The sequence below is a fragment of the Tursiops truncatus genome, chromosome 3 (assembly GCF_011762595.2).
Source record: "Tursiops truncatus isolate mTurTru1 chromosome 3, mTurTru1.mat.Y, whole genome shotgun sequence".
NCBI lineage: Eukaryota > Metazoa > Chordata > Mammalia > Artiodactyla > Delphinidae > Tursiops > Tursiops truncatus.
In genome coordinates, this window is record NC_047036.1 from 101,758,627 (window position 1) to 101,779,667 (window position 21,041).

At 36.1% G+C, this 21,041-nt stretch overlaps 1 long non-coding RNA gene across 1 annotated transcript in view; it reads left to right on the forward strand.

Annotated features, from left to right (window-relative positions):
- The window catches only part of LOC117311597 (uncharacterized), a 97,762-nt gene that overhangs the window by 55,951 nt on the left and 20,770 nt on the right, over nt 1-21,041 (forward strand). Inside the window, exons 8-10 of the long non-coding RNA XR_012330835.1 lie at nt 2,408-2,464; nt 4,155-4,220; nt 5,060-5,167. This is a non-coding gene — a long non-coding RNA (uncharacterized lncRNA). The remainder of the gene's footprint in view (nt 1-2,407; nt 2,465-4,154; nt 4,221-5,059; nt 5,168-21,041) is intronic.

Below are 21,041 nucleotides of genomic sequence, written 5' to 3' on the forward strand. Positions count from 1 at the left end.
ACCAAACTCCTCTCTCCTCAGCAGTGAATGAGAAGTCCTAGTGCTATACTACTTCATCAACACCTGGTATTGTTTGACTTTAAAATATTTGCTGCTATAATGGGCATAAAATTGTATCTCATTGATATTTTAATTTGCCTTTTCCTTGTAACTTTAGGGGTTTAACACCTTTCGTTAGTTTGTTGGCTATCCAGATTTTCCCTTCTATGAATCACTGCTCATATTCTTCACCCATTTTTAAAACTAGGCTTTCAATCTTTGTTTCCCATCAATTTGTTGGAATGCTCTGTGAATCCTGGGTACAAATTCTTTCCTGGTTGTGTGTCTTCTCCCAAACTGTGGCTTCATTTTTGTTGTTTCCAGAAGCTTTTACTTATTATATAGCCAAATATAACAACATGGATTTTACTTTGTGTCCTGTTTAGGAAATTCTTTTCTGCTTTAAGTTCCTACCGATGTTTTTTTGTATTTTATTCTAAAAATTTCTACCTGTTATTGATTTTCATGTCCAGTGTGAGCTAGAGATCTAATTTTATTTTATTCCAAATGGATGCAAAATGGTCACCGACAGGTTTATCCATTCTTCTCTTTGTAATGCCACTTTTATCCTAAACCCAGTATCACTCTGCTAGAATGTAAGATCTATGATGGCAAAGATCTTGGTCATTTTTGTTCACTGATGTATCCTAAACATCTAGGACAGTGCCTGGCACATAGTAGCTATTTAAATTTATTGGTAAATAAATGAATATTCAAATGGCATTTCAGGTGTAGAACATAAGCAAGCATGATTTCTCAACAAAGGGACTTTAATTAGGGGATTTAAGGGTGTTTTAGTGTTTTCCTCTCTTCTTTCTGAGAGGCAGGCCAGCCCATGTCTCTGAAGGGTCTCAGATACTTATAATACCTCATTTGAAAACAATAACCTCATGAATCTTTTGTAGTCAAAAGAAAAAATTGTTCCACTTTAGTAATAGATACCAGAGGAACTATTACATACACCATTAAATATAGGTATTATGTGATAACATTCAAGTGTGAATGGGAGGGGAGAAAGAAAGGATGAAATTTGATTGATTGAGTATGTCAGGTGACTTTTACTCCCACCTCCTGTTTCATTTTTTAAGGAATGTAATTGATCATAATACTACAGGGGTTGTCTTGGAAGGGAGTGATTGGCAGGTGGGGAGGGAAGTGTAGGGTGATGAGTGTGCTTCATGGCAGCAGTCACAATCCTATAGGTCACAGACATTGTCCTTTGGGATTTCATTCAGGTCTAGAACTGAAGGTTTTCTTGAGCTACACTCTACTGCTTATGATTTGATAAGGGCTTCTTTGACTGGTGTAAAATCATAGGGAGGAACAGAAAGCAATGATGGGTTCAGATAATGCCATTCATCGAGGAGAGTCAAAAAGAAAGTTTTGGCATAAATAACTTAGACAATAACTTCGGCTGGAAGGAGTTGCTTTCATTGAACCTCTCTACCCTGTGAGATCACTGCTGTGATGTCTGAGAAATCAGCATCTCATAAGGAGTCTAATGCCTGCAGCATCATAATCTCAGTGGCATTTTGGGTTGGCCAATAGAACCCTCCATTTCCCTGAGTTCACATAGACGTACATCCTCCATGTACACTGTGGCATAAAAGGAGGCACCTTATTACAAGGTGACCACACATGGTGATGCACCTGTTTGAGGGGCCACCTAGTAGGAAGAGGACAGATTGGGGTGGATTATCCTGTTCCCAGGCAATCTGATCATGTTATAGTGTTAAAGTGTTCACAAGTTTTAAGTCAACAATGAACGATTTATCTATCTGTTGTAATAAATGACATCATTTGATCCCCTTATCAATTTTCTGAGGCCAGAACCTTCACTTATCACATGACATGAGAAGTGCAAGTTCCTCTGTGCTTGAGACTTCTTTAAATCTTCATACCATTCCAGGGTCATCTGGAGGAAGAGGTTTCTTTCCTCTCTCCATCCCTATCTACTCAGATGCTTCTTTCTTAGTACCCTTATTATGAATTATGTAAAGGTTTGTGTTTTATCTCCTCTGTAATAAATGGAGAGGTCTTTGAGAATAAGGAGTTTGTGTTATTCACTCTTGTAGCTGTGGGCCTAGGACAATGTCTGGAGCTTCAAGTGAGCAGAGGGTGTGGGGTGAAATGAAATAGAATACAAGCTTGCCTCGGTCTACTGAATCAGCTGGGCTACACCAACTTTCTCATGATCCAGACTAGTGTTCTATGATTCATCAACTTCCTTTCACTTCAATTTGTATGTGTAGGGTTTTTTTTTAATGTTTTTTTAAAATTGGGATATAGTTGATTTACAATGTTATTTTAGTTTCAGGTGTACAGCAAAGTGATTCAGTTTTTTATATATATATATATTCTTTTTCAGATTCTTTTCCATTGTAGGTTATTACAAGAAAATGAAGTTAGTTCCCTGTGCTATACAGTAAGTCCTTGTTCTTTATCTATTTTATATATAGTAGTATGTTTCTGTTAATCCCAAATTCCTAATTTATCACTCCCCCCCCAGCTTTTCCCCTTTGGTAACCATAAGTTTGTTTTCTATATCTGTGGGTTTATTTCTGTTTTGTAAATAATTTCATTTGTATCCTTTTTTCAGACTCCACATATAAGTGATATCATATGATATTTGCCTTTGTCTGGTTTACCTCACTTTGTGTGTGTAATTTTTCATTTTTGTTTATCTGCTTCAGAATTTTGAATTTTTATAGAAATTGGTAGATTTAGGTATGTATGTCAGTTTTAAAGAGTGACAGTTTATTGGGCTTCCCTGGTGGTGCAGTGGTTGAGAGTCCGCCTGCCGATTCAGGGGACGTGGGTTCGTGCCCCAGTCCGGGAGGATCCCACATGCTGCGGAGCGGCTGGGCCCGTGAGCCATGGCCGCTGAGTCTGCGCGTCCAGAGCCTGTGCTCCGCAATAGGAGAGGCCACAACAGTGAGAGGCCTGCGTACCGCAAAAAAAAGAAAAAAAGAGTGACAATTTATTTAAGGCTCTTTCTAGCTCTGGCCTGGTCTGAGTCATTGGCTAAGAGTAACAGGACAATTTATAACATTAAAACAAATGTTAAATTACTAGTGATAATATCAGATGACATGGTGAAAACTGTAAATTTACCAATATATCAGAACTTGTGACCAGAGATAAAACCCACCTTAACAACTTGAATTTTTATGTCCATCTCTCTTAGTGCATTTTTCTTTGATCAGTTTTCTAAAAGCAAAATGTCCAGGGATGAACTGTGTTGTGAAGCTGGTCATCAGAATTGGTAGAATTTGAGACCCTGACTCAGCAACATTTTACTGAGTCATTCACTGGGATGAGCACGAATAGTTTGGCTGAGTAATAATTTTTCTGACAGGCTGCTGGATATTAGACATATATTTGTGTATAGGATGCTGTAAAGGAAACAGTAAATATGAAGACATCTAATTCTTTTTTTCCTTATGTCATATTTTTGTTGATGGATAATATTTCTGGGAGAAAAGGAGGTTTCTAGATAAGTAGTACCATTCTTTCAAACTGAAAAAATATGAAATGTGTTAAGAGTTCCTAGGGACTTAACTGAATAATCAGTTCTAGGAGCTTTGTCTGTCTCTAAGATCCAAATTTGCTTCCTTGCAAGAGTGTATTAGTCCTTGGGGCCTACGGGAAGCACGTGTTGACAGCAGCTCTTAAATCAGTGTGCTGTTCTTTACTGCAGGCATTTTCACCTTGTAGAGACATCATAGTCATGCTGTTGTATACTTTTTCCCTTCATTGTAGATTACCTTTTCCAGGTGAATACAACTTGAAACCCTCAGATGATATAGCATCCCTGTGAGAAATTATGTAGCTAGTATAGAGACCTATTCCCAAACAATTACCAAATAAAGCAGCCTTCAGAGGCTGCCATTATACTACTGTTACACTCAGTCAGGTACTGCCATCCATATCATTTCCTAGGCAGGAAGCACATCATTTTAAGTGGCATACTGTCGCCCCTCATGTCAGATAGACTTTGGGTGTTGAGCCAAAAAGGTCTTATCTGCTATTTTAGCAGCAACTCATCTTTTCTATGCCAAACTGCTTTTAATGAGGGGACTGTGGTTAATATGCGCTTTCCCTCCTTTCTTTAGTATTTATAAAGCCAAGAACCCTGTAAAAGTTTGCTTTTGTGAGCACACATTGGGATACATATTTTGGTAAGTGTTGACACCTTTTTTTCTTCCAGAGGAATCAGCTGTCTCTTTTTTGCTTACTGTGCTACACTTTCATTTTTACTATTCTGGTCACTCTTTCAAATGCTTCAGGGAAGTAAGTTAATGGTTCGGTGTGAATGGGAAGAGGAAGAAATATACAGAAATGTTTTCTGGGTTGTATTATTTATACATTTGTTGGTGGTATTTATTATCTTCCTAATATATGAAGAGTTTCACTATTTGAACTGTCATTCTGATATTTCATTCTAAGCACCAAGCTTAAATCAGAGTTTTGTGAAGAAGGAACACTTGAAAAAAACTTTCCAAAATAGAATGTTAAGGAGCCTAGCACTAATTCACTGACATGTATATTTCTGTATAAATCATAAAGTAAAAATCATAAAAGCTTAGCTCATTTGATCAAAATTATATTTGTTTAATAGCAATTTCTTTTCTTTCAACATTCCCAGACAATTTACCCAATTAGTTACTTAAAAGACATAAATATTAATTTGGTCCCAAAGACTTGAGTCCTCACTAAGTGAATGATTTTGTTCATCTCTTTGGTAATTCAGAGTTATAATTCATTAATGTAGTAATCTGAGATGCTGCTTAGTACCTGTGAAACTTTCCCAGTATGGCAGACACTGCTGGTACCCTCGTTTTGAAGAAAGTATGCACATTGTGGAAAGACACAATCATACAAAAAGAAAACAATAGGAAGAAGTAGGCCTTCTGAGCAACCTCGTGTACAGGGTCAATGTGTTATGTGCTTTACTGTGTAGACATCTCATTTGATCCTCAAATGTCCTAAGCAAAGTGTTATTGTCCCCATTTTACAGATGAGGAAATTGAGGCTCAACAAAGGTAAATCATTGGCTGAAGAGTAGGAAGATGAAAAGAAAAGAATTATGTTTTTCTGATGCCATCATGCTTCCAGAACAAATTCCGTAAGTGGAGGGGGAGAACTGCTGTTCAAGAAACACACTATTTTGCATTTAGAAATCATTTCTGGTGATGTGATGAATGTCACTCCTTACTCCTCTGGATTTAAGCTGAGGGTTCCGTAGGAAAGGAGGGAGGAAGAAGTTTTCACAAATATTTTCTAGGCTGTATTATTTATAAATCTGTTTATTGGCTTCATTATCTTCCCCATGTGTGGAGAGCTTCAATATCTCAGTTGTTAGTTTAAATTTTCTAGGGAAAAAGACACTTGAAACGATCCTCAATCTTAAACTAGGACTCTAGCCTTAAATAATTTAATATTCTCCTATAAAACAGAATTCATCCAAAGCATGTCCTTTCAGCCTTTGTGTTTGATGATATGAGTTTCTTCAGTTTGTTAATTAATATGACACGCATTTTTGGTATGATTCCTCTGTCTTTCCAGCCTGATTATGCACTGCATCTTATTAAAATGAATCAGCATTTCTCTGAGCTGACATTAGGTCTGAAGGGTCCCAAGTAGAATTGGGCCTGGGTGATTAAATAGTACGTTAGATGCTATCTGGTCTCTTTACGCTTTTAATGCGTGTATTGACTTATCATCTGTACTGTCAATGACCTTCAGGAAAAGAATGTAAAATGCACCAAGAAATTATGGTTATTTGAGAAATAGTAAGTGAAGTAGTGACAGATGGATAATGAATAAATGGTAAATGCCAAGGGATCACTTTTGTTTTTTAAAAGAAGACTTTGAAGCATCCTTATTTTGTTGTAAACCAGAAAACTGTGACTGTGTCTTTTGTCTCCTAGGTATCTGTTAATCTTAACATGTTTGCAGTTACATCACATTTATTTTTAATAGGAACACTAAATAAAGCTGATTAGTTTTAGCTGGAAGTTAAGAAGAGCTTTTAAAATTTATAACTCTCAGATGTCAGATTCCCAAATCTCCTTCACATCCATTTACTTTTTCTAAATATGCTCATCTTCCTCCCCCTCCTCCAATCCAAATTTTAGAATCCAAATAGTTTTGAAATCTGTAGATAAGAAAACTAGGCTCTAAATCTGAATGCAAGCATGAGAACAGTGAAATTTTAAATGCAACTAATCTCTAAATTCAGTGCAGTGTCAGCAGGTAATATTATAGTAAGACTCTAACATATTGAATCTCTCTGCATTCAGAGATTTAAACTCATGTCAGGACCTACTCTATTCATTTCAGGCTGTACACAAACTTAAGTCAACTTTGAATATGTTGTAATGTAATCCAATATAGGTAGAAGCTGCAGGAAATTTACGAAGAGAAAGGTAATGGTAAACCTCCATGGACTTGGTTCTTTGCAGGTCATTTGGTAATTTTGTCTTCTCCAAATATTCACAGTCATGCCTATTGGCGTCAACTTACCCACTCCCTGTGGGAATTCCAGGATCCCAAGGAACATGTCAAGTGATCTCCAGAGTCAGGAATTAGAAGAAGAAAGATTAAATCTTTGTATAAGACACCTTACTAAAAATCTGTCATTGGTTATTGTTGTCTCTTTAATCTGACTCAGTATTTTTCGGAACATTTTATAAGTAATAGAGATTGTTTGACAACCTATTTGATTGAACGTTGTGTCAGAAGCATTTCTCTTAAAACTTGGCATTAAGTTGGTATCCTATGATAGTGTATTAGTTTTAGCATAAGTATAATAATATTTGTGCATAGAAACTTCTGTGGGAAGGTAACCTTCAGAATGTCTAAGTATGGCTTGTTAACTTTTTTATAACTTTGGTTCACCTGTGTATTCATTCTAGTTTCTTGAATGTATATAAAAGGAAATCCCATAGTAATAGCTTTGTATGCCATATACAAATACAATGAGTAAGACCCACATGGCCTCATATTTTTGAGGTAGTCAGATACAACTCTGGATAGAATACTATTGAGCTGTATTATTGGAAAGGCATCAGAAACAGAAGTATCAGCTCATCCTTAAAGGAGTTTTCAATCTGGTGGATGAGGTAGAATATAAGTAGATGTGAGTTACTGGAACTTTATGGTTCACCCTGCAAACAAGTGGAGACCCAGTGTGCCAGGCTAAGGAGGCTCACAGTAAAGTGGTATTCAATAGCATTCCATTAAGGAAGGCTTCCTAGAGGTGGTAAACCTTTTTGAAAATTTTTTTAAAAAGCTTAAAAAGCTAATACATGATTGCAAGTGCTCTGAAAGTTCAGATAATTCAGAATTACATACAGTACTGGATATAAATTTTCCTTCATAGCCTTCCTCCAACACACAATTCCACTAACTTATCTAAAGATAACTTCTGTTAGCATTTACCATGTAATGCCCTATTTATCTCTTCAGATATCTCTTTATCTATCATCTTCAGATATCTCTTTATCTATCTATTATTATTTCTATTTTATCTATCCTTCATAGCCTTCCTCCAACACACAATTCCACTAACTTATCTAAAGATAACTTCTGTTAGCATTTACCATGTAATGCCCTATTTATCTCTTCAGATATCTCTTTATCTATCTATGATATACCATATACATTATTTTGAATCTTGCTTTTAACTTGTCAGTATGTATTAGAGATCTTCTCATGTTAGCATATACATATGTGTGTCTTATCCTTTTGAAAATTTTTACATAGCATGGATGTATCATAATTTAAACTTTCATTTACTGATACATTTTTTTCTGTCACAAACAGAACTGCAATGAAAATCCTTATAGATAATTCATTCATTTATTTACCCAATATTTATTATGATTACTACATGTCAGATATTGCCTTAGGTATGGCAAAAATGAACACAAAACACAAAATAAACAATCATTAAAATATATAGTTCCTGCCAGATTTGGAACCAGGATGAGGTGAGTGAGCCACTTACTTTAGGCACAAAATTTAAGACAATACCAAAAAGCTCAGTAATCAGGATAAATAATATTTTAATATAATTTTTAAAAAATAAAAATTCCATGATGAATAAAATATGAAAATTTTTTTTTTTTTTTGTGGTATGCGGGCCTCTCACTGTTGTGGCCTCTCCCGTTGCGGAGCACAGGCTCTGGATATGCAGGCTCAGTGGCCATGGCTCACGGGCCTAGCCGCTCCGTGGCATGTGGCATCTTCCCGGACCGGGGCACAAACCCGTGTCCCCTGCATCGGCAGGCAGACTCTCAACCACTGCGCCACCAGGGAAGCCCAAAATATGAACATTTTAAGCAAAAGCAGACATAACTAAGACTGTGCTTAGCTTACAGTCTAGTTATGGAGATAGTGATAATCACAAAATTATTATTATTACTGTTATTTACAAATTGTGATAAAAAACAATAGAGTAACAAGAGAGGATTTTGTGCTAATTTATATTTAGGTTTCAGAGACTGTCACAGATTGGGTTGCTTTAGAAGCCATTTCAAAGATTAGCATTTAGGGGATTTATTAAGGCATGTTCTTGGGATGAACACCGAGAAGGAAGGAAAAGAAGCTGGGTTTGGCAGAGAGGTTGCAATGCTGTCTCAGTGGAAACCTCAGGTTATCCTTTGGGGAATTCTGAAGATGGGATGACTCCTCAAAGCTCCACTAAGTTCGGTTGCGGGGTCTGGGCTTTTAAGTCCCCATGTCAACAAGTCACTTGATGTGGACTGCTCTGGGACGGGGGTGTGTTCTTGGACCAGGTGGCTCTCTTCATTTAAGGCAGTTTCCAAGGGGGTTGACAGTGGAGTGCTGGCTGCTGGCGGCACTCCCAATGCTGGAGTAATAAGTCCTTCATTCTTGAAGGGGGGCCTGAGAGACACATCACAGAGATGACAGGGTCCATCACAGACATTTCCCAGAGGAAATGAGGCCTGCTGGAGAAATCATAATGTGAAATTCATTCAACAAGTATTTTATGAAGCTCCTATGATATGGTGGGCACTGTCTGAAGTTCTGGGAAATACAGCAGAGAATGAAGAAAAGTTTTTTAATTGAAAGCTTATGTGGTGCCATGCCATGTGTTAAGCCCTTCACGTGAATTATTTGATCCTTTCTTTCCAATGAACTTGTAAACTAGGTCCTATTATTATTTCTATTTTGTAGATGAGAAAATCGAGGTTCAGAGATTTTGCATCTTGCTCAGAGTCCTACAGCTAACAAGAGTTGGAAGTAGGATTTGAACCTAAAATTTTCATACTGCAGGTCCTTGGGTATAATTGACCTCAATTTAATAATTCCTCCTTATTGTGTGCATGTTAAACTATCAATATTTCTATATTATTGATTCCTGGAAGTATAATAGTTGGGTCAAGTGCATACACATTTCAAAACGTTTGTAGACACTACCAAACTAATCTTTTTTTTAAATGTATTTTTTAAATTTTATTTTATGTTATATATTTTTTTTTTTGGCTGAGTTTGGTCTTAGTTGCGGTACGTGGGATCTTTCATTGTGGCACTTGGGATCTTTTGTTGCAGCATGCGGGCTCCAGAGAGCGTGGGCTCTGTAGTTGCGGCATGTGGGCTCTCTAGTTGTGGTGTGCAAGCTCAGCAGTTGTGGTGCGTGGGCTTATTTGCCCTGTGGCATGTGGGATCTTAATTCCCTGACCAGGGATCGAACTCGGGTCCCCTGCATTGGAAGGTGGCTTCTTTACCACTGGACCACCAGGGAAGTCCCCCAGACTAATCTTTAAACAGTACCAATTTATGTCTTCACTCAGGGTCCATGGAAATGCCCATTTGCTCACACCCTTATTAGATAAATTTTTAAAAATTAAGTAGTCAAAGCTGTCGCTTTCCTTTAAATTTTCTAGGTTTTATGTGTTGCTTACAAAAACTTTTACTACCACAAGAATATTAAAACATTTTGTATTTTCATATATTAAATTACTTATAAATAATATATTCATTATAATTATAATATATAAAATATCACATATTTTATAAATAATATATATTTAGATAATATTTATATATGATTCAATATATGATATATGTGAATTCATTATATTATTTTCATATGTATGTATATAATTCATTGTTAAGTGATCTATTTGTAATTTATTTTTGTGAATAATGTGAGATAGAAATTTAATGTAATTCTTTTTCAAGTGGATAGCTCAAACTCTATTGAGTTTTTCTGACATTTTAAATGTTACCTTTATTATGTACCATTAATACTAGCTCTGTTTCTATACTCTATTTAGTTTTATTATTTTATTTTTCCATTCCTGAGCCAATTTCATGCTGTTTTAATTACTGCAATATTGTCATAATTACAGTATCTGGTAGGGCAAGTTTCTTTTCATTCTTCCTCTTGATGAACTTTAGGATCAATGTATCAAGTGCTATAAAATATCCTTGTGGGATTATGATTGGGCTTGCACTGAGCTGTAGAAATTTGGATGAAAACTAACAGTTTTGTAGGGCTGAGACTTGAAATTAAAATATAGTTACCAATTTAATCAGTTTTTACTTCATGAACTTCCATAAATTGTTAGCTTTCCTTATATATTTTATAATTTTCTTTGCATATTTCTAGCATTTAGGGTTAAATCATGATACAGTATTTGTTGGCATTGTAAAGTGTAGCTTTCTTCATAATATCTTTGAATTGTTGATTCCTTGGGCCAACACTCAGAAGAAAATAGCTAACACTCAGATAGACTTCACCATATGCCAGGCATAGTACTTAACACATATTAAAACATTTAATCCTCAAACCAACTCTGAGGTGGGTGCCATTATTAATCCCATTTTATAGATGAAGATACTGAGGCATAGAGAAGGTAAATAACTATACCACAGCTATAATAGATCCAGGAAGAAGTGGAACCAGTTTAAACCAAGGCCAAGACTTTCTCCACGGTCTGTGCTCTTGAACCACTGTACTATTAAGCTGTGCAATGGTCATGTCCCTGGGCATCTTCCTAAATCCTTTTAGAACTTCTAATCATTTTTTTAAAGTTGTTTGTCTTGGGTTAACTAGGTAGAAACCATATAATATGCTAATCACAGCAATTTTTAATCTTCCGTTGAAAATCTTTGTTCTGCTGTGTCTTTGGTTTTCATATTGCTTCAGGGCATTGTGCTTGCTGTTCCATCCTAGAACAGTTTTGCCAGCTTCATCCTTTAGATCTCACTTCAGGTTTCACTTTCTCAGAGACTGTCTTCTTGGTTACTCAGGCAGTAGCACTGCCCTTCTTCCTCACTCTCATCCTGTTTATCTCTTACACTCCATTCTACTTCCTTCAGGGTGCTATCACTTAGCATGATTATTCTGTATTTCATTCATGCGATTATTGGGAGATTACTTAGAATTTTCTATATAGATAACATGTTATTTGCAAAGAAAGATAATTTTACTTGTTTCCTTTCCTATCCATGCATATTATTCCTTTTTTCTGGCCTTATTATCTTGTTGAGACTTCTAATAAAATATGGATACCTTTCTTTTTAGGGGCAAATAGTTCAATGTTTCACCACTATGTGTGATGTTCACTCTAGGTTTTCAGTAGATACTCTTTATCAGGTTGAAAAAGTTCCCATCTATTCCTAATTTTTGGAGGGTTTTTATCCTGAATGAATTTTGAATTTTGTCAAATGCGTTTCATGCATTTAGATTATCACATAATTTTTGTTTTGATTTGTTAATATGGTGAGCCACATTGATTAATTTTATTTAGTTAAACCAACTCTACATTCCCATGATAAATCTCATTTGGTTATGATTTCTTATTATTTTTATATACTGTTGAATTCAACTTACAAAGTTTTTGTTAAGAATAATTGTTTCGGGCTTCCCTGGTGGTGCAGTGGTTGAGAGTCCACCTGCCGATGCAGGGGACACGGGTTCGTGCCCTGGTCCGGGAAGATCCCACATGCCATGGAGCGGCTAGGCCCGTGAGCCATGGCCGCTGAGCCTGCGCGTCCGGAGCCTGTGGTCCGCAACGGGAGAGGCCACAACAGTGAGAGGCCCGCGTACCACCAAAAAAAAAAAAAAAAGAAGAATACTTGTTTCTATGTTCCTGAGGGTTATTGCTCAGTAACTGTCCTTTCCTTTAATATTGTTGTCTGGTTTTAGTAATAAAGTATTGCTGGACTCACACAATGAGTTGGGAAGTGTTACCTCCTCTTATTTTTCTAAGAGTTTGCAAAAAATTGATATTATTTCTTCATTAAAAGTTTGGTAGACTGCATCAGTGAAGCCACCTAAGCCTGGGATTTTCTTTGTAAGACATTCTTAACTACAAATTGATTTAAAAAAATACATATAGGACTATTTGACTTATCTATTCTTTTTTAAGTGAGCTTTCATAGTTTTTGTTTTCAATGAATTTGTACATTTTATGTAGATTGTCAAATTTAGTGACATAAAGTTCTTTATAATATTCCTTTATTACCTTTTTATTTATTTATTTTATTTTATTTTTGCGGTACGCAGACCTCTCACTGTTGTGGCCTCTCCCGTTGCGGAGCACAGGCTCTGGATGCACAGGCTCAGTGGCCATGGCTCATGGGCCCAGCTGCTCCGCGGCATGTGGGATCTTCCCGGACCAGGGCACGAACCCGTGTCCCCTGCATCGGCAGGCAGACTCTCAACCACTGTGCCACCAGGGAAGCCCCTTTGTTACCTTTTTAATGTTGGTAGGTATGTCCCCTCTCTCTTCCTGCTATAGATAGTTTTTGCTTTCTCTCTTTTTTTTTTCCTGATCAGCCTAGCTAAAGGTTTATTAATTGTATTGATTTTCTCAAAGAAACAGCTCTTCGTTTCATTCATTTTTCTCTATTTTGTTTTTCTGTTTTCTAAAATTTTTATTTCAGGTATCATCCTTTTTACTTGTACTAGCTTCAGTCATTTTATTTTATAGTTTCTATTTTCTCTTCATGTATTCTTATATTCCTTTAAATCCTTGAACATATTTACTCTAGCTGTTTTAAAGTCCTTGTCTGATAATTCTGTAATGTCTGCCATTTTGGTCCTATTTTTATTGAACATCTTTTCCCCTGGTTATTTGTCACATATTTCTTCTTCATATGTACAGTAATTTTTTAATTGGATATTAGACATTTTGTTGAGGTTGTTGGTTTTCTTGTTTTCCTTTAAAAAGTATGGAATTTTGTTTTCATCCTGATCTTTTCCAGGCTTATTTTATGCTTTGTTATTATGGGCCTGCAGTAGACTTTATTTAGCTGATTTGGCTCTGCTATTCAAGCACAACCCTTCTGAGATCTTTCTTCAATATCCTGTGCTCTCAATGAGGTCTCTTTACTATGACTTTTCAGAACGTGTATATCTCTCAGCTCTGTGTGAACTTGGGGACTGTTTAGATTAGAATTCACCTACAGTACTTTGCCACCTGGCTTTGTAGAGGTTCCAATTACTCATTAAGTGTGATTTGCTTGGATTCCCACTCTCTGAACTATGATTCAAAAAAAATGCCTTCAGGGAGAAAGACAGTATGACCATAGGGCTTGCTTCAGTTGTTTCCCTCTCTTCAGGGATCACATGCTGCCTGGTACCCAATGTCTGAAAACAGTTGCTTCTTGTAATATACCCAGTTTTCTATTTATTTATGGTGGTGAGAACAGGTCTGGTACCATTTATTCCTTCATTGCAGAAGTGGAAATTCTCTTCGTAGTTTTTAATTCTGTTGATGTATTGAATTTCATTACTCATAGTTACATTGCTATTATTTTTTTGAATTTTATTTTATTTATTTTTTTATACAGCAGGTTCTTATTAGCTATTCATTTTATACATATTAGTGTATATACGTCAGTCCCAATCTCCCATTTCATCATACATTGATATTTAAAATCCTATTTTATATTACTCATTTAATATATTTTTGGATAATTTTTACTAATATTTTAATTAGGAATTTTGTATTTGTACTCAAGTGAGGTTGGCTTATAATGTTTTAATCCTTTCTTTATTTACCTTTATCAACATCTTGTCTTTTTTTTTAATAGACCTTTATTGGAGTATAATTGCTTCACAATACCATGTTAGTTTCAGTTGCACAACAAAGTGAATCAGCCATATGCATACATATGTCCCCTATCCATTCCCTCTTGAGCCTCTCTCCCATCCTCCTTATCCCACCCCTCTAGGTCATTGCAAAGCACCAAGCCGATCTCCCTGTGCTATGCTACTGCTTCCCACCAGCTAACTATTTTAAATTTGGTAGTGTATATATGTCAATGCCACTCTCTCACTTTGCCCCAGCTTCACCCTCCCACCCCATGTCATCAAGTCCATTCTCTGTGTCTGCCTCTTTATTCCTGCCCTGCAACTACATTCATCAGTACCTTTTTTTTTTTTTAGATTCCATATATATGCGTTAGCATACGGTATTTGTTTTTCTCTTTCTGACTTACTTCACTCGTTTATGACAGACTCTAGGTCCATCACCTCATGAAATAACTCAATTTCACTTCTTTTTATGGCTGAGTAATATTCCATTGTATATATGTGCCACATCTTCTTTATCCATTCATCTGTCGATGGACATTTAGATTGGTTCCATGTCCTGGGTATTCTAAATAGTGCTGCAATGAATATTGTGGTGCATGTCTCTTTTGAATTATGGTTTTCTCAGGGTATATGCCCAGTAGTGGGATTGCTGGATCATATGGTAATTCTATTTTTAGTTTTTTAAGGAACCTCCATACTGTTTTCCATAGTGGTTGTATCAATTTACATTCCCACCAACAGTGCACGAGGGTTCCCTTTTCACCACACCCTTTCGAGCATTTATTGTTTCTATCTTTTTTGATAATGGCCATTCTGACCACCGTGAGGTGATACCTCATTGTAGTTTTGATTTGCATTTCTGTAATAATTAGTGATGTTGAGCATGTTTGCATGTGCCTCTTGGCCATCTGTATGTCTTCTTTGGTGAAATGTCTATTTAGGTCTTCTGCCCATTTTTTTTTTGTTGTTGTTGTTGTTTTGTGGTACGCGGGCCTCTCATTGTTGTGGCCTCTCCCGTTGCGGAGCACAGGCTCCGGATGCATAGGCTCAGCGGCCATGGCTCACGGGCCCAGCCGCTCCGCGGCATGTGGGATATTCCCAGACCAGGGCATGAGCCCGCGTCCCCTGCATCGGCAGGCAGACTCTCAACCACTGCACCACCAGGGAAGACGCCCATTTTTAACAGGATTGTCTGTTTGATATTGAACTCTGTGAGCTGTTTGTATATTTTGGAGATTAATCCTTTGTCAGTTGCTTTGTTTGCAAATATTTTCTCCCGTTATGAGGGTTTTCTTTTCATCTTGTTTATGGTTTCCTTTGCTGTGCAAAAGCTTTTAAGTTTAATTAAGTCCATTTGTTTAGTTTTACTTTTATTTCTGTTACTCTAGGAGGTGGGTCAAAAAAGATATTGCTGTGGTTTATGTCAAAGAGTGTTTTTCCTATGTTTTTCTCTAAGAGTTTTATAGTGTCTGGTCTTACATTTAACTCTTTAATCCATTTTGAGTTTATTTTTATGTATGGTGTTAGGTAGTGTTCTAATTTCATTTTTCTTTTACATGTAGCTGTCCAGTTTTCCCAGCACCACTTATTGAAGAGGCTGTCTTTTCTCCATTGTATGTTCTTTCCTCCTTCATCATAAATTAGGTGCCCATATGTGCATGGGTTTATCTCTGGGCATTCTATCCTGTACCATTGATCTATATTTCTGTTTTTGTGCCAGTACCATACTATCTTGATTACTGTAGCTTTGTAGTATATTTTGAAGTCAGGGAACCTGATTCCTCCAGCTCCATTTTTCTTTCACAAGATTGCTTTGGCTATTTGTGGCCTTTTGTGCTTCCATACAAATTGTAAGCTTTTTTGTTCTAATTCTGTAAAGAATGCCATTGGGCCATTGGTAGTTTGATAGGCATTGCATTGAATCTCTAGATTGCTTTGGGTAGTATAGTCATTTTCATAATATTGATTCTTCCAATCCAAGAACATGGTATATTTCTCCATCTGTTTATGTCATCTTTGATTTCTTTCATCAGTGTTTTATACTTTTCTGGGTACAAGTTTTTTTCCTCTGTAGGCAGGTTTATTCCTAGGTATTTTATTCCTTTTTTTGCAATGGTAAATGGGAGTGTTTCCTTAATTTCTCTTTCGGAGTTTTTATTGGTGGTGTATAGGAATGCCAGATATTTCTGTGCATTAATTTGTATCCTGCAACCTTACCAAATTCATTGATTAGTTCTAGTAGTTTTCTGGTGGCATCTTTAGGATTTTCTATGTATAGTATCATGTCATCGGCAAATAGTGACAGCTTTACTTCTTCCTTTCCAATTCGTATTCCTTTTCTTTCTTTTTCTTCTCTGATTTCTGTGGCTAGGACTTCCAAAACTATTTGAATAAGAGTGGCGAGAGTGGACATCCTTGTCTTGTTCCTGATCCTGGTGGAAATGCTTTCAGTCTTTCACCATTGAGTATGATGCTTGCTGTGGATTTGTCATATATGGCCTTTATTATGTTGAGGTAGGTTCCCTCTATGCCCAATTTCTGGAGAGTTTTTATCATAAATGGGTGTTGAGTTTTGTCAAAGGCTTTTTCTGCATCTATTGAGATGATCATATGGTTTTTATCTTCAGTTTGTTAATATGGTGTATCACATTGATTGATTTGCGTATATTAAAGAATCCTTGCATCCCTGGGATAAATTCCACTTAATCATGGTGTATGATCCTTTTAATATGCTGTTGGATTCTGTTTGCTAGTATTTTGTTCAGGATTTTTGCATCTATGTTCATCAGTGATATTGGTCTGTAATTTTCTTTTTTTGTTATATCTTTTTCTGATTTTGGTATCAGGGTGATGGTGGCTTTGTAGAATGAATTTGGGAATGTTTCTCCCTCTGCAATTTTTTGGAAGAGTTTGAGAAGGATTGGTGTTAGCTCTTCTCTAAATGTTTGATAGAATTTGCCTGTGAAGCCATCTGGTCCTGGACTTTTGTTTTTTGGAAGATTTTTAATAATGGTTTCAATTTCACTTCTTGTGATAGGTCTGTTTATATGTTCTAATTCTTCCTGGTTCAGTCTTGGAAAATTGTACCTTTCCAAGAATTTGTCCGTTTCTTCGTGGTTGTCCATTTTATTGGCATATAGTTGTTTGTAGTAGTCTCTTATAATCCTTTGTATTTCTGTAGTGTCAGTTGTGATTTCTCCTTTTTCATTTCTAATTTTATTGATTTGCGTCCTCTCCCTTTTTTTCTTGATGAGTATGGCTAAGGGTTAATCAATTTGGTTTATCTTCTCAAAAAACCAGCTTTTAGTTTTATTGATCTTTGCTATTGTTTTCTTTGTTTCTATATCATTTATTTCTGCACTGATCTTTGTGATTTCTTTCCTTCTACTGACTTTGGGTTTTCTTTGTTTTTTCTTCTCTAGTTCTTTTAAGTGTAGGGTTAGATTGTTTATTTGACATTTTTCTTGTTTCTTGAGGTGAGATTTAATTGCTGTAAACTTCCCTCTTAGAACTGCTTTTGTGAGTTCCATAGGTTTGGGGTTGTTGTGTTTTCATTGTCATTTGTTTCTATGTATTTTTTTATTTGTTCTTTGATTTCTTCAGTGATCTCTTGGTTATTTAGTAGCACACTGTTTAGCCTCCATGTATTTGTGTTTTTTACAGTTTTTTTTCTGTAATTATTTTCCAATCTCATAGTGCTGTGGTCAGAAAAGATGCTTGATACAATTTCAATTTTTTTAAATTTTCTGATGCTTGATTTGTGACCTGAGATGTGATCTATCCTGGAGAATTTTCCATGTGCACTTGAGAAGAAAGTGTATTCTGCCACTTTCAGATGGAATGTTCTATAAATATCAATTAGTTCTATCTGGCCTATGGTGTCATTTAAAGCTGTGTTTCCTTATTTATTTTCTGTTTGGATGATTTGTCCATTGGTGTAAGTGGGGTGTTAGCCTTATGTATTGAGGTCCTCCTCTGTTTGGTGCATAAACATTTATAATTGTTTTATCTTCTTCTTGGATTGATTCTTTGATCATTATGCAGTGTCCCTCCTTATTTCTTGTAACAGTCTTTATTTTAAAGTTTATTTTATCTGATATGTGTATTGCTACTACAGCTTTCTTTTGATTTCCATTTGCGTGGAATATCTTTTTCCATCCCTTCACTTTCAGTCTGTATGTGTCCCTAGGTCTGAAGTGGGTCTCCTGTAAACAGCATATATATTGGTCTTGTTTTTTATCCATTCAGCCAGTCTGTGTCTTTTGGTAGGGGCATTTAATCCATTTATATTCAACGTTCTTATCAATATGTATGTCTCTATTACCATTTTGTTAATTTCTTTGGGTTTGTCTTTGTGGGTCTTTTTCTTCTCTTGTGTTTCCCACTTAGAGAAGTTTCTTTAGCATTTGTTATAAAGCTCATTTGGTGGTGCTGAATTCTCTTAGCTTTTGCTTGCCTGAAAATCTTTTGACCTCTCCATCAAATCTGAATGAGATCCTTGCTGGGTAGAGTAATCTTGGTTGTAGGTTTTTCTCTTTCATCACTTTAAGTATATATTGCCACTCCCTTCTGGTCTGCTGAGTTTCCACTGAGAAATCAGCTCTTAACCTTATGGGGAGTCCTTTGTATGTTATTTTTTGTTTTTCCCTTGCTGCTTTAATATTTTTTCTTTGAATTTAGTTTTTGTTACTTTGATTAATATGTGTCTTTGTGTGTTTTTCCTACTGTTTATCCTGTATGGGACTCTGTGTGCTTCGTGGACTTGGGTGACTATTTCCTTTCCTATGTTAGTGAAGTTTTCCACTATAATCTCATGAAATATTTTCTCAGACCCTTTCTTTTTCCCTTCTTCTTTTGGGACCCCTATAGTTCAAATGTTGGTGCATTTAGTGTTGTCCCAGAGGCCTCTGAGATTGTCTTCAATTCTTTTCATTCTTTTTTCTTTATTCTGCTCCTTGGCAGTTATTTCCACCATTTTGTCTTCCTGCTTATTTATTCGTTCTTCTGCCTCATTTATTCCGTTATTGATTCCTTCTATTTTTCATTTCAGTTATTGTGTTGTTCATCTCTGTTTGTTCTTTATTTCTTCTAGATCTTTGTTAAACCTTTTTTGTGTTTTCTCAATCTGTGCTTCCATTCTATTTCTGAGATTCTAGATCATCTTTACTATCATTTCTCTGAATTCTGTTTCAGGAAGATTGCCTATTTCCTCTTCATTTATTTGGTTTTGTAGGTTTTTACCTTGCTCCTTCATCTGTGACATATTTTTTTGACATCTCATTTCCTTTGTTGTTATGAGTGGAATTGTGTTCCTGTTTTACTGGTTGTTTGTCCTGAGGCTTCCAACACTGGAGTTTATAGGCTATTGAGTAGAGCTGGGTCTTGGTGCTGAGATGAGAAACTCTGTGAGTCCTCCCTCCGATGAATATTCCCAGGGGTCTGAGGTTCTCTGTTAGTCCAGTGGCTCGGACTTGGAGCTCCCACTGCAGGAGCTTCCATCCGACCCTGGGCTTGCGAATCAAGAGCCTGCAAGTGGTTCACTCTGGGGTTCCTCCTGTCTCCTTGGGGGTCAGAGTCCCCCAGCAGTGGCCGTGAGGCGCCCTAGTTGTAGGGAGATGCTAACTCCGCATCTTCCCACACCACCATCTTGAATCCTCCTTTACTCCTTTTTTACTTTGACTTTAGTATCAGTTCTGGTAATTTGCAAATGTATTTAGGGTGTATAATTTTTTTTTCCAGGCTCTTGAGTAGTTTTAAAAACATTGATTTTATAATTGTATCTTAAGTTCCCAAGAAAATATCTGTACCAGATGTTTTGTTTAGGAGGTAGAGAGAGGGGGTTTGATATTTTGGATTGCCTTAAAAAAATTTTTTTTTAATTTGAAGTACAGTTAATTTACAATGTTTTGTTAGTTTCTGGTATACAGCAAAGTGATTCTGTTATATATATATTCTTTTTCATATTGAACTACTTTTTAAATATTTTATTATTATGATATTTGGATTTTCTAGCTTTTTAAGTTTTATTTTGCTAAATATTTTCCATTTCATCTATATTTTAAAGCATACTCATTATGTATTTATATCTATAATTCCCTCTCATTTGGAAAATTTCCCCACTTCTCATTTATGATCCTTTCTCATTTCTAATGTTTTAAAATTTAACCTTTTTTGTTACATTTGCCGAATTTTTGCCTATTTTGTCTTTATATAATACATTTTGAAATTTTCAAAGTAGGTGAGTATTTTTAGTGAAAGTTAGGAAAATGAGAGGGCTGAGGGGAGAAGGTGGCATTATATGCAGAGAGGGACAACACATGCAAAAACATGCTGGCAAGAATAGGAAGTTCTGTGGGATAATGAGATAGAAAGGGGTGAGGTGAAGAATTTTGAGAAATATCCTAAAGATTAGGCAAGAAACTTCTGAGTTGAAACAGTATATGATGAGAAACAATGCAATGTTTATAAGCTTCAGAGCGTATAGAATAACTAGACTCTGAAGAAAAATTTTTTTTATCAGCTTTGTGTATATTGACATGTGCAGATATTGAAGACAGAGATGTCTTCTTGGAGTGTTGCTGCAGAACGTCCAGTGAGACATTGTCTGCTGTGTTGTTTTCAAAATGGAATAACAAACCCAAAATGATTATTGAGGAGCATATGGTGCATATATGTGTGAATATATGTGTGTGGTTTTAGTGGGGGGGAAGAGAAATTTTAAAAAGGAGAATACTGCAAAATGGTAAGACTTTGAGAACTGGAAAGTGGTATAATTAATAGTGATAATGAAATTGGGTAGAGGTGCCTAATGGATGTTGTGAGGGGCTGGATAGAACCAGCTCAGGATGCATAGTCAGTGTGACATATTTAAGTGTAGAAGTTCTACAGATGTTCTAGAGACATGGATAAAATATTGGAC